The sequence below is a fragment of the Lonchura striata genome, chromosome 7, assembly GCF_050655825.1.
Source record: "Lonchura striata isolate lonStrDom1 chromosome 7, ASM5065582v1, whole genome shotgun sequence".
Taxonomy (NCBI): domain Eukaryota; kingdom Metazoa; phylum Chordata; class Aves; order Passeriformes; family Estrildidae; genus Lonchura; species Lonchura striata.
In genome coordinates, this window is record NC_140709.1 from 36,947,715 (window position 1) to 36,958,459 (window position 10,745).

The 10,745-nt window shown below is 53.1% G+C and overlaps 1 long non-coding RNA gene across 1 annotated transcript in view; it reads left to right on the plus strand.

Moving 5' to 3' along the window:
* LOC146766959 (uncharacterized) overlaps positions 1 to 10,745 on the plus strand; it is a 44,945-nt gene that overhangs the window by 24,724 nt on the left and 9,476 nt on the right. The window contains exon 1 of the long non-coding RNA XR_014956632.1: positions 1 to 6,937. This exon is cut by the window's left edge and continues 24,724 nt beyond it. This is a non-coding gene — a long non-coding RNA (uncharacterized LOC146766959). The remainder of the gene's footprint in view (positions 6,938 to 10,745) is intronic.

The window sequence follows — 10,745 nt, forward strand, 5'->3', positions numbered from 1 at the left end:
TGGAACGAACCCACCAGATTCATGGAGTCCAACCCCTGGCCCTTTAGAGGGCAGTGCCCAGAATCCCACCCTGTGCCTGAGAATGCTGTGTTTGGGACTGGGACTCGGATACCCAAAGCCCATCAGGGATCTGCTGCATGGGACTGTGGGCTGCCTTAATTTCAGCCTCAGAAGGGCAAGCCAAGAGGGAGCCCTGAGGAAACTCCACATTCCTTCTCATCAGGCTGATTACTGAATAGGCTTTAATAGATCAGGGAATTAAGAATTTGATTAAGTCTAAAGAACTGCTTTGAAATTCTTCAAAATTAGATTTATTTTTTTTTTTTGTCTGTAGCAAGCATGCTATGGAATACTAGGGAGATGACCCCACGTTTCCAAAAACTAAAACAAAAAAAGTCATCGTAAAATCCACAGCTGCTCCCCATTTGCAATAAGCTGTTTAAAACAAAATAAACCAATACATTTTGCTCCAAGAAACATGCATTAGACACTGGCAGCTTGTTTCCCTCATTCCTCTATCCCCAAATACTTTGAATGGAAGGAGGAGGAAACATTGAAGTGATACATATGTGAGAAGCTCTGAGAACAATAGCTGCTCCCCAGTTGACTCTAGAGCTGTTAACAAACACAAGGTTCCCATGCTAGAGGAGCACAGATGGAGCAGCACCAGCACCAGGCTCTGAGAACACCAGCAAAAGTCAGATTTCCACCTACAAATTCCTAGAAGTTTGTAGTCCAAAGAGCAAAACACCACAGATTCATGTGGGCAGGCTCAGAGGGATGGCATCCTGCAAACCTCCCATCCAAGAGCAAAATATCAGCAGGCTAATCCTCAAATCAGGAGGGGCAGGATCCTGCTTGGAGCACAACGTCACCACTGTGGTTTTAAAATGAATTTTACTCACAGTGAGGTGCACTCAGTACAAAGAGGCTACAGTAGGTTTGTCACACCGTGGTGTCTGGAAGTAGCAGCTCAGTCCCTGGATGTGTCAAGAAGGGGAGAAGAAACTGAGTGCTGCTGTTTGCAACCAGCTCACGGCTCTTGTCCCTCCTGAAAATGAGGGGAAGAATTGGAGGGTGCATCGTGCACCCTCCGTGGGGGTGGCTCTGAGGATCCCTTTTTCTAGGCTTTTGGAAAATGAAGCTTCTCTTGACAGCCACAGCTGCAAGCATGTGCAGCCATTCCCTCTGATTCCCCAGACACAGAGCTGGCCCATGGGAAGTAATGCCATGAAAGTTTTCTCTAGATTTAAAAGCTCAGAGATCCCTCTGAAGCACTGCCTTCAAATGAAGCCTTCACCAAGAACCTTCAGGAAGAATGAGCAGCCCAGTCCACTGGCCAAGAGAGCCTCGGCCCAGGCAAAAAACAGAGGTGAGGAAAGAGCTGAGGGAGAACTAAACCACTCTGCTCAAAATCAGATCTTCAGGCATCAAGGACTCAGAAAAGCAGGTGAAGGAAGGTTTCAAAGGCTGCCTGAGACTTGTACACTTGTACTCCCCAGCAGGCTGCCCACATTGATCTCCTTCCCACAGAGGACACACAAAGGGACGTTTCACGGCACTCACAGCAAACCTTACCTGAGTTATGCATCAGATACCTCCCAACTGCCATTGGATCCCAGTCCCTGACTCCCAGAGACCCCTGATAAATTCCCAGCCCTGCATTAAGGACTTCAAGCTCAGCAGCAGGATCTCTCCATCCAGCACAGCAATACCCCCACTGCAAGATTTCCCTGAATGCACATTGCTCTGAGTCACCTCTTCTCCAACCTGATGTTCCCAGAAAGGCTGGGGAAGGGACCTTAACATTCCAGCCCCCTACCATGGGGTGGAACTCCTCCCAGTACTCCAGGTTGCTCCAAACCCCATCCAACTTGGCCTTGGACACTTTCAGGAATGGGGCAAAGGATAGAGGAGCACAGGAGACTTCCCAGAAAGTTTCAGATATGAGGAAGCATCTGGGTTCTTCACTGAGTGCCGGGATGCTAACAAAGTTGTCCAGGAAGCTTTTCATTCCGGCTGTTCTGGATTTGGGGCTTGTGCTGGCCCAGTCTGGCCTGTCAAACAGAGAGACCCAGGCTTGGCGTCTGCCACTCTGCTGTTTGTCATTGTGCAGGAATGCTGAGGGATCATTTTATCCCTACTCTAAATTTCAGATGGTTTCCCTTGCCCATGACAAAGGGGAGCTCTGCCCCACCCCTCTCCACAGGTTCTCAGAGCCAGTGGTTTGCAAACAAACAGCCTGGTGACAACACTGCTGAGTAACATACAGAGTATTAAGAGTCAATAAGAAATTATTAAGAGAGGGTCCACAGGAGGTAGTGACCTGGATCCAGCTGTTGCACCCTTCTGGGAGAAGTCAACTGGAGCTTTCAGACCTTCCACAGGGAGACCAGGAACAAACACTCCAATCAAAACGGAGGATTTGTTGCTGTCTCACAAAACCCCTCTCCCTGCCAGCTGTGCTCCATCCCATCCTTTGCTGCTAAGCACATCCCACACACAAAGGCTCATTTGCAGTCTGTGGTTGTTCTAAAGGGGTCACCCAAGACCTGAACTGGCTGAAGCCAAGGTGGGAGTAATAGAAATCAGCTGCCAGGATCAAACTGTAAATCATCTGAGACCTCTGATGGAGCCCAAACAGGAAAATCTTTCAATTTTTGCTGCTTGGTTTGGATCAAAATCATTTAAAGTGGCAAAGGAGCAACATCTGCAGGGAGCTTCAGGAGAAACCCTTGGGACTGCAAGGAGTTCAGTTCTCTCAGGCAGAAATTCTTCCTTGCAGAGGAAGCTTCCCAGAGAAGCTGTGGCTGCCCCTGGATCCCTGGCTGTGTCCAAGGCCAGCTTGGATGGGGCTTGGAGGAGCCTGAGACAGTGGAATGTGTCCCTGCCCATGGCAGGGAATGGCACAGGATGAGCTTTGAGGTCCCTTCCAACCCAAACCATCCTGTGATTCTCTCATTAGGGTGGAATTTGATTCTGGACAAGGTCTGCAGGCAATGCTCCTCTTCTTCCCACTGCCCTCATTCTTGCAGCTGAGCTCTGACACCTGGAGAGGACTCTGTGCCTTCCCCAATGACTGTGCAGCACCTGGCACAGGACTTTCCCTAAGCTGGAAAACCTTCAGCTTGGAACTGTCCCAGAGACCCTGGAGTAGGGTGATGCTTCTGCTGACAGAGAAGGTGACCTTGAGAGGCTCAGAGCTGACTTTAGGTACCACAGGAACCTGTGTCCTGCCACCCTAACCCTGCTGGAAGGCAAAAATCTCAGGAGCTCTGCTTCCAGTGAGAGCAAGAACCTTTTCATCCAGCATCCCAGCAAAGCTGCTTTCACAGGAAGCCTCGCCAGGCCTTCTGCAACATTTCCTCCAGCCAGGCCTGTCCCCTGCCTTCCCCAGGAAGGAACATTTTGTTCTAAGACAGCTAATGACCCATTTACATTTGCCTATAAAACGATGTTGGGTTGTTTGTCCCTCCCCTCCCGCCTCTCGGCTGCTGCTGCTAGTCTGCAGATCCTGTCAGGGCTAATTACATTGGTTTTTCTGTGCAGGGAGTTTTCTCTCTTCCATGTGTTTTCTGTTCAGGGCATAGCACAATTTCAACAGGTTTTTGAAGCTGTGGTTGTTGTTGTTGTTCCTCACAAGAGCTGCAGTTATGAAACGCATCCTTACGGCCCCACAAGGCCCCAGCCAAGGCAGAACCAGCTCCCTCTGACGCAGGAGCAAATTGAGACCATTTGGTACTGGGGGACACTGGACATCTTATTCCATCTGCAAGGGAGCAGTGAGAAGGGCTGAGCTTCTCCTCCCTCCCTTTCCCTTTCAGTATACTCATTTATCCCTGCCAAAACGCACTGTTTCCCTTCCAGTCTCCCCTCATCCCTAATTTTATCCACATGCCATCAGGGTGGACATGGAAAATCACCTGCCCATCCCTCTCAGCAGATACCTGGGACAATCCCTGAGCCCGGGGGACACGACACTGTCCCTTGCACCCCTTTGCCGGGGGAGAAGCTCCCGGGATGGCAGAGCAGCCCAGGCCAAGCCCCGGCGTCGGCGTGGGGCAGGGAGCTGGTGAGGGATGCAAGGAGGTGCTGCTGGAGCCAAGCTCTGCACAGCCCTGCCAGCGGCACCTTCTCCCCCACGCCGAGGCTGCTGTGGGCTGGCCGGGGGCTCCCTTGTCCCCCCACATCGCTGCTCGGGGTGGCAGCAGCTCGTTTGTCAGGAGAGGTGCCAGCGGCAGCCGGGGAGGTGGGAGGGCTGGAGCACAGCTGTGCTCCCTGCAGCCTCACACGGCGCAGCCACGGTGCCCCACGTAGCCCCCGCGCCATGCAGGCTGCGTGGGACGTATGCTCGGGCAGCCAGGCAGACTGCACCCGACAGAAGGGGACAGGAGGGATGCTTGGGTGGAGCACTGTGCCAGCTCGAGAGAGGTGACCACACAAACCACCCCACAGGCTGCAGAATGTGACAGGGTCAGTCGTCAGAGTTTCCTCACTACCCTGGCACAAGGGATGGCAGCGCAGCCTCCCCTCCATTCCCTGCCATTTGAGACATCTCAGAGCATTGGCTGTCCCCGAAGAGTGGCTGCTCCTTGCAGGGTTCCCTCATAGCCAGCTGGGATGACAATTGCCTTGCCCAGCCCTCAGCATCGCAGAGCTCAGAGCTGCTCTTGGAGACGCAGACACCACGGACTGACCCCGAGGAGCCCTTCCAGCCCACAGGAGTGCAGGCACTGGCATGATTAGTGAGCAGACCCTGTTTTACCACACACCCTGTCCTGCCAGTCTGGGAAATGAAGAGCCATCCACTCAGGGGATAGTAGCAGCAGCACCTTCACAGCTCTTGACCTTGCCTGAGAAGACACCAGTGTAAAGGCTGGATTTTAAATAATTTTTACGTGTTAATCCAATTGGTTTTGCCAGGGAAGAAGGAAAATAAGGGAGTAAATGTATCATGTCTTTAAACACTGCATAATGGCTTCAGATTGAAAGGGAGTAACTTAAATTGGATTTTGGGAAGAAATTGTCCCTTGTGAGGGTGGTAAGTTACTGGCACTGCCCAGAGCAGCGGTGGCTGTCCCTGGATCTCTGGAAGCGCCCAAGGCCAGATTGGATATTGCGGCTTGGGATAGTGGAAGGTGTCCCTTCCCATGGCAAGGGCGGAATGAGAATGAGATGGACTTCGAAGTCCCTCCCAACCCAAAGCATTCAGTAGTTCTTTGTTTCTATGACAAAGGAGCTCCAGGAGCCCTCCCTTTGCAGGCAGGACCTGCCTGTCTCTCCTGCTGCCATGGGTGGGAGCAGCTTTCCCTGGACAAAGTTCTCCAAGGATAGCCACTAGCACAGCTGCCCTGCTCTCCCTCCGCCGGGAAGCCAGCCCCAGCGTTTCAGGGAAGGCTCATTAAGGAGTTGAGTGACAAAGCAATCAGGCTTATCAAGGTCCAGCTCGGGCTCTGGGCGGAAATGCAGCTGCCCGCCGGAGTCCATGCCAACGTTGTTAATGCCTTTTGGGGCTGCATCTGAGACTGGGTTTGTTTAGGCAGCTGCAAAGCCTGATATAAAAACATGTCCTTGCTGCACAGACTGGCAGAGAGAGCCAAGGCTGCTGAGCAGGGCAGCCCAGGGATGCAGCAGAGCCTGAGCCTCACCTGGCAGGAATCCACCTGGCTCCAGCCAATCCATTCACACCAACGGAGCAGCGGGACCCAGTTCTTTGTTTGTTTGTTTGACATCTCCTTGGGGCTCCTCCTGCTGAATCTCCAGAATGGTGGGGTTTACATGCCACAGTGCCACGGTGGCTGTCATCAAACCATGTCCTGCAGCAGCTCAGCAAGGTGTGATGGGCTCTCCTGGAGCCAAACCTTCCTTGTAGCTTCAGGATGGCTTCCTCAGCTTGGATACCCCCAAAACTCAGGAGGGGTCAGGCAATTCAACCAGTTTCAAGAGCAAACACTGGGAAGTGAGAAGACAGAGATTGTAACAGAGATTGCAACCATGCAAGCGAGTTTTTTCCCCTCTCCTGGCACTTCTTCCACAAAAGCATGGTTTTAGAGGGCTAAACCCAGAACTTAGGGGGTCTCCTGGCTCACGGGCAGTGGGTGACAGCGACTGCTTGATTAATCAGTACAATGAGGGATTTGGGTTCATGGGTTGAACCAAATCTGAAGCACATTTGCATCCCGTAGGCCAGAGAGGGATGGCTACAGCCCAGGAGCCGTCAGCGATGGCATGCCTCTGCAGGATAATGGATCGCAGGATGTTTTGCATTGGAAGGAACCTGAACCTTCCCTGATGCCATTTGAGGTCATTTCCTCTCCTCCTGTCCCTGTTCCCTGAGCAGAGCCCGACCCCCCGGCTGTCCCCTCCTGTCAGGAGCTGTGCAGAGCCACAAGGTCCCCCCTGAGCCTCCTTTTCTCCAGGCTGAGCCCCTTCCCATCAGCTTTGAGCATCCCGGGATTTTTTATTTCGGCAGCGGAGTTGAGATCGCACCCACCGTGCTGCTATTGGTCGCTCTCTCCGCGCTCCCCCCACTTTTCCTACTGCCGTCCCCACTTCATTCCACATTTTTCACATTTCTAGGGATTGTTTTTCACCTCCCGGCGCTTTCTGGAGCTCGCCCAACAGAAATAAACTCAGCCTGCCCATCGCTGGTGGGGCGAGGGGCAGGGGGTTACGCTCGCGGTAAATTTAGCTCCTCACTGACAGATTTATCTTCCTTAATCAGAACCAAGCGTAGTTAGTGAGGTTTGTTATTGTAGACTGAACTTCCCCAAAGTCAGCGCGCACTCACCTCCCCCTCCCTCCCCAATTACATAAATGCTTTAAGAGCTGATTTCCTGGAGTGTGTGCCAGTGCTCTCTCCAAGCAAACAAAGCAAAGACGACACTGAAATGAGCCCGCGCTTGGCATTGAAAAGGAGGATTATCCTCACAATAAGGTGAGAAATGAGGTATCAAAGGGTCTCTTCCCCGTTTCTCTTCCTTTATTTGCGCACGGGAGATAAAGCAGAACTGGGGAGCACCTTTCCAATCCGGAAACTCAAGCGGGTTTGCCCTGGCAGACCGAGGTTTGGCCAGAAACTCAAGCACGCCTCCCATTCGGCAGGGGAGGCGGCAGATCCATCAGCTGTTCCATTTCCATCCAGGCTGCCTGCTCCCATCATCTCCTCACCCCACGCTCACAGGCTGGCACCAAAGCATCCCATCCTGCTGCAGCTTGGGCCAGCGCAGGGGCTAAGCCAAGTCTGGCGCCACCGTCCTCTCCCGGGAACAGTTTGGAGGATGTGTGGTTGAAGAGACTTTGTGGACATCTTCCCTGACAGGGCTTCTCCTCTGCGTCTGTCCACGGTCTTGCTTTAATCTTCCCCTTTCCTTTTCCTCGCCACCACTGATTAAGAACATCCCTAGCATGTGCCAGCCTGGAATGTGCTGTAATGACCATTTGCTTTCTTCTGTTTCAGCTTAAACAATTGCTTTTACTGAGCTCAGACCCTTTCGCAGCAATTAGGAGCCACGATGGATTTTGGGAAGAAATTCCTCCCTGTGAGGATGGGCAGGCCCTGGCACAGGGTGCTCAGAGCAGCTGTGGCTGCCCCTGGATCCCTGGAAATGCCCCAGGCCAGGTTGGACACTGGGGCTTGGAGCAACCTGGGATAGTAGAAGATGTCCCTGCCCATGGCAAGGGTGGAATGAGATGAGTTTTAAGGTCCTTCCCAATCCAAACCGTTCTGTGGTTCCATGTTTCTATGACAAAGGAGCTCCAGGAGGCCTCCCCTGTCAGGCAGGGTCTGGATCTGCCTATCCCTGCATCCTGCCATGGATGGGAGCAGCTTTCCCTGAACTAAGCTCTCAAAGGATGTCCACTCACAGCCCCAGCAGCCCAGGAGACGCCCCACACATCCCAGTGCACAGACAAATTTCAGTGGGATTGGGTTCCAGTCAAAATACCATTAACACTTTCCCCCCATTGCTGCAATAAGGATGAATCCTGTTCACTTGTAGTTAAGGCAGCCCTGAGGCGTTGCTGAAGCACCAGCGAGCTAAGCTGGGCAGAAAGGAGAGAAACTCCCTTTGCTAAGAGAAATTGCAGGAGAGGAAGGCAGCAAGGCAGAGGGGAGAGGTGCACTAACATGTTTTCTGGATTAGCTCAGGCTGAGATGGAGTCCTGACCTCGTGACATCACTGATCCACTTCTCCCCCACCTGGACACAGGTCCTGTTGTCCAGAGGGTGAGCTGGGAAAATAGATTTCAGTTTCTTTTTTTATTTTTTTCCTTTTCCTTCAGATGAAAATTCCCCTCATTTCCCCTCAAAAGGAAGCACACGTGGGACTATTTTTACCCAGGCTTATTTTTAGCTCCTCTTGTCTGCGTTGCCTCTCACATGGCTGCATGGGGAGGGATGGCAGCGGTTGCAAGGACACGTTCTCCCTCTACAGCACAGCAGGGCTGGGGGCAAACACACCGGCAGTAATTACAGCACAGCCTCGTTAATCAATCTCTGCTCCCAGCCTTGCTCAGAGTGCAGCAAGCTCGTTCCCATCCAACACTGCTGCCCACGCTGCCCCCATCCCTAGAGATATCCCCACCCAAACATGTCCCCATGCCACTGGTGCTGCCTCAAGGGACCCAATTCCTGCTGTCCCTCTCTCTGCTGGACGCTCAGCTTGGCCACAGGAAGGCAATCAGAGGCTGGAGCGAGCTGAAAGCCCTGGGAGCTGGGTCGGAGCCAAACCCTGGCGACAGCAGGGCAGGAACTGGGGCACTGCGTGGCCCCCCTGGGACAGGTTTCTGTGCCTAGCCCTGCCTTCAAAGGAAAGCAGAGCAGCAGGCAGCTGAGAAAAGGGGGTTGGGATGCTCAGGAGATGCTGTGAGCAGGGAGAAGGCTGTGGGTGCTGGTCCAGAGGATGCTGCAGGACACTGAATGTGTTTGATGGGGATGAGCAACGTACAAAGGTCTGGGTTTCACTCTTTAGGGGAATTCACACACAGCCAGAGCCTGGGTGTTTTTTCCCAGAGGGGAATCCCTGCTGCCAGCAGCACAACCAACCTGCCTCATGGCCTGTGTGCTCCATCCAGCAGCAGCCGAGCTGGGAGCAGCACTGCGACCGTGGGCATGGAGGGCAAAGGGGATGCACAGGAGGCTGGGTCCTGGTCAGGACACTCTCATGTCCCTCCTCACCCTGCCACCAGCTTTCAGAGCATCTTCCCAAGGCCTCTGCTGACTTCCAGAAGGGAAAGCACAGCCTCTTCATGGCACCAGCCCTCTCCATTCTGGATCACAGTGTGCCACAGTGCCTACAGTGCCATGCTGCCTGTGCCAGGCTGCAGCAGGCACTGGCAGGTCCCCCGTTACCATGGCAATGCTGCCAAGGTTCACATCTTTTCCTGAATCCCGATTTATCCTGCTGCTTTATTTCTCCCCCACCCCCCACTCTCCACACCTCAGGAAAGGCCAGGATGTAGCTCTACCATCAGGGCTGTGGTCACATTGCATGAAGTCCTTGCTCAGGAGTAACAGCCTTGGATCTCCTGACAGCACAGAGGGAAATCAGGGAGCAGATAGTGGTCAATCCTCTGCTGTCTCTTCTCATTAGACTTAATCACAGGGAAAAATCCAGAAGGCCTGAAACGTTTTTGTAAAGTGACAGGGATTTTTTTTTCCTGGTCATTATTCTAAAAGAAAAGCTCCCCGTGCAGAGGGGACAGCTGTGGATGCAGATCCTTGTCAGTGCTGGTCCCCCCACCCACATGGCCTTGCCCCGGGCATCCAGCCCATCCCAGTGTCCAGCACCTGGGCAAGCGGGAACATCTCCTGGCACATCTCCCTGGGGCCATGGTCCCTCTCCACCCATGTGCTGTTTCACAGAATCACAGAATCATCAGGGCTGCAGAAGACCTCCAAGATCCTTGAGCCCAACTCCAGCACCACCAAGGCCACCAACAAACCGTGTCCCCAAATGCCACATCTACACATCTTTCCAACATTTCCAGGAATGGGCACTCCACCATGGCCCTGGCCAGCCTGGTCCAGTGCCTAACCACCCTTTTGGTGAAGGAATTTTTCCCTCATCTCCAATGCAAACCTCCCCTGGCCCAGCCTGAGGCCACTCCCTCTCCTCCTGTCCCTATTCCCTGGAGCAGAGTCTGACGCCCCTCCAGCTTCCCCCCCTGTCAGGAGTTATGGAGAACCAGAAGGTCCCTCTTGAGCCTCCTTTTCTCCTGGTGGCCTCCATCCAGCTTCTCCATAGCAACATCAAGACATTCAATATAGATCCCAAAACTGCCTTTGCTAAATGCCACCTCTCCCTACCACAGAGAAACATTTTCAGGGAAAATCCTAGCTTGATCCGAGCATGGGGTTTCATCCTGCAATGACAGCAGCTCACCTTTAGCTGGAATGTCCAGGCTCTTTCCTATACTGACATTGTACCTTGTGCACCCAACTCCTTGTAGCCTGTCGTGTGATAGGATAGGAAAGAGAGACCTAAAGGAGCTCCTAAGGGAGAGCTGGAGAGGGACTTTAGACAAGGGCCTGGAGTGACAGGACAAGGGGGAATGGCTTCCCACTGCCAGAGGGCAGGGTGAGATGGGATATTGGGAAGGAATTGCTCCCTGAACTAAACAGAGAGCTCAGTCACTTGGAGTGATTCCTTATCCAAGCACCGAACCTCTTGGAATAGAGGAACTGGAGCTTGGATTACCATCCTGCCCTGCTCAGGGTTCTTCTCCTCATCCTTGATTTACAG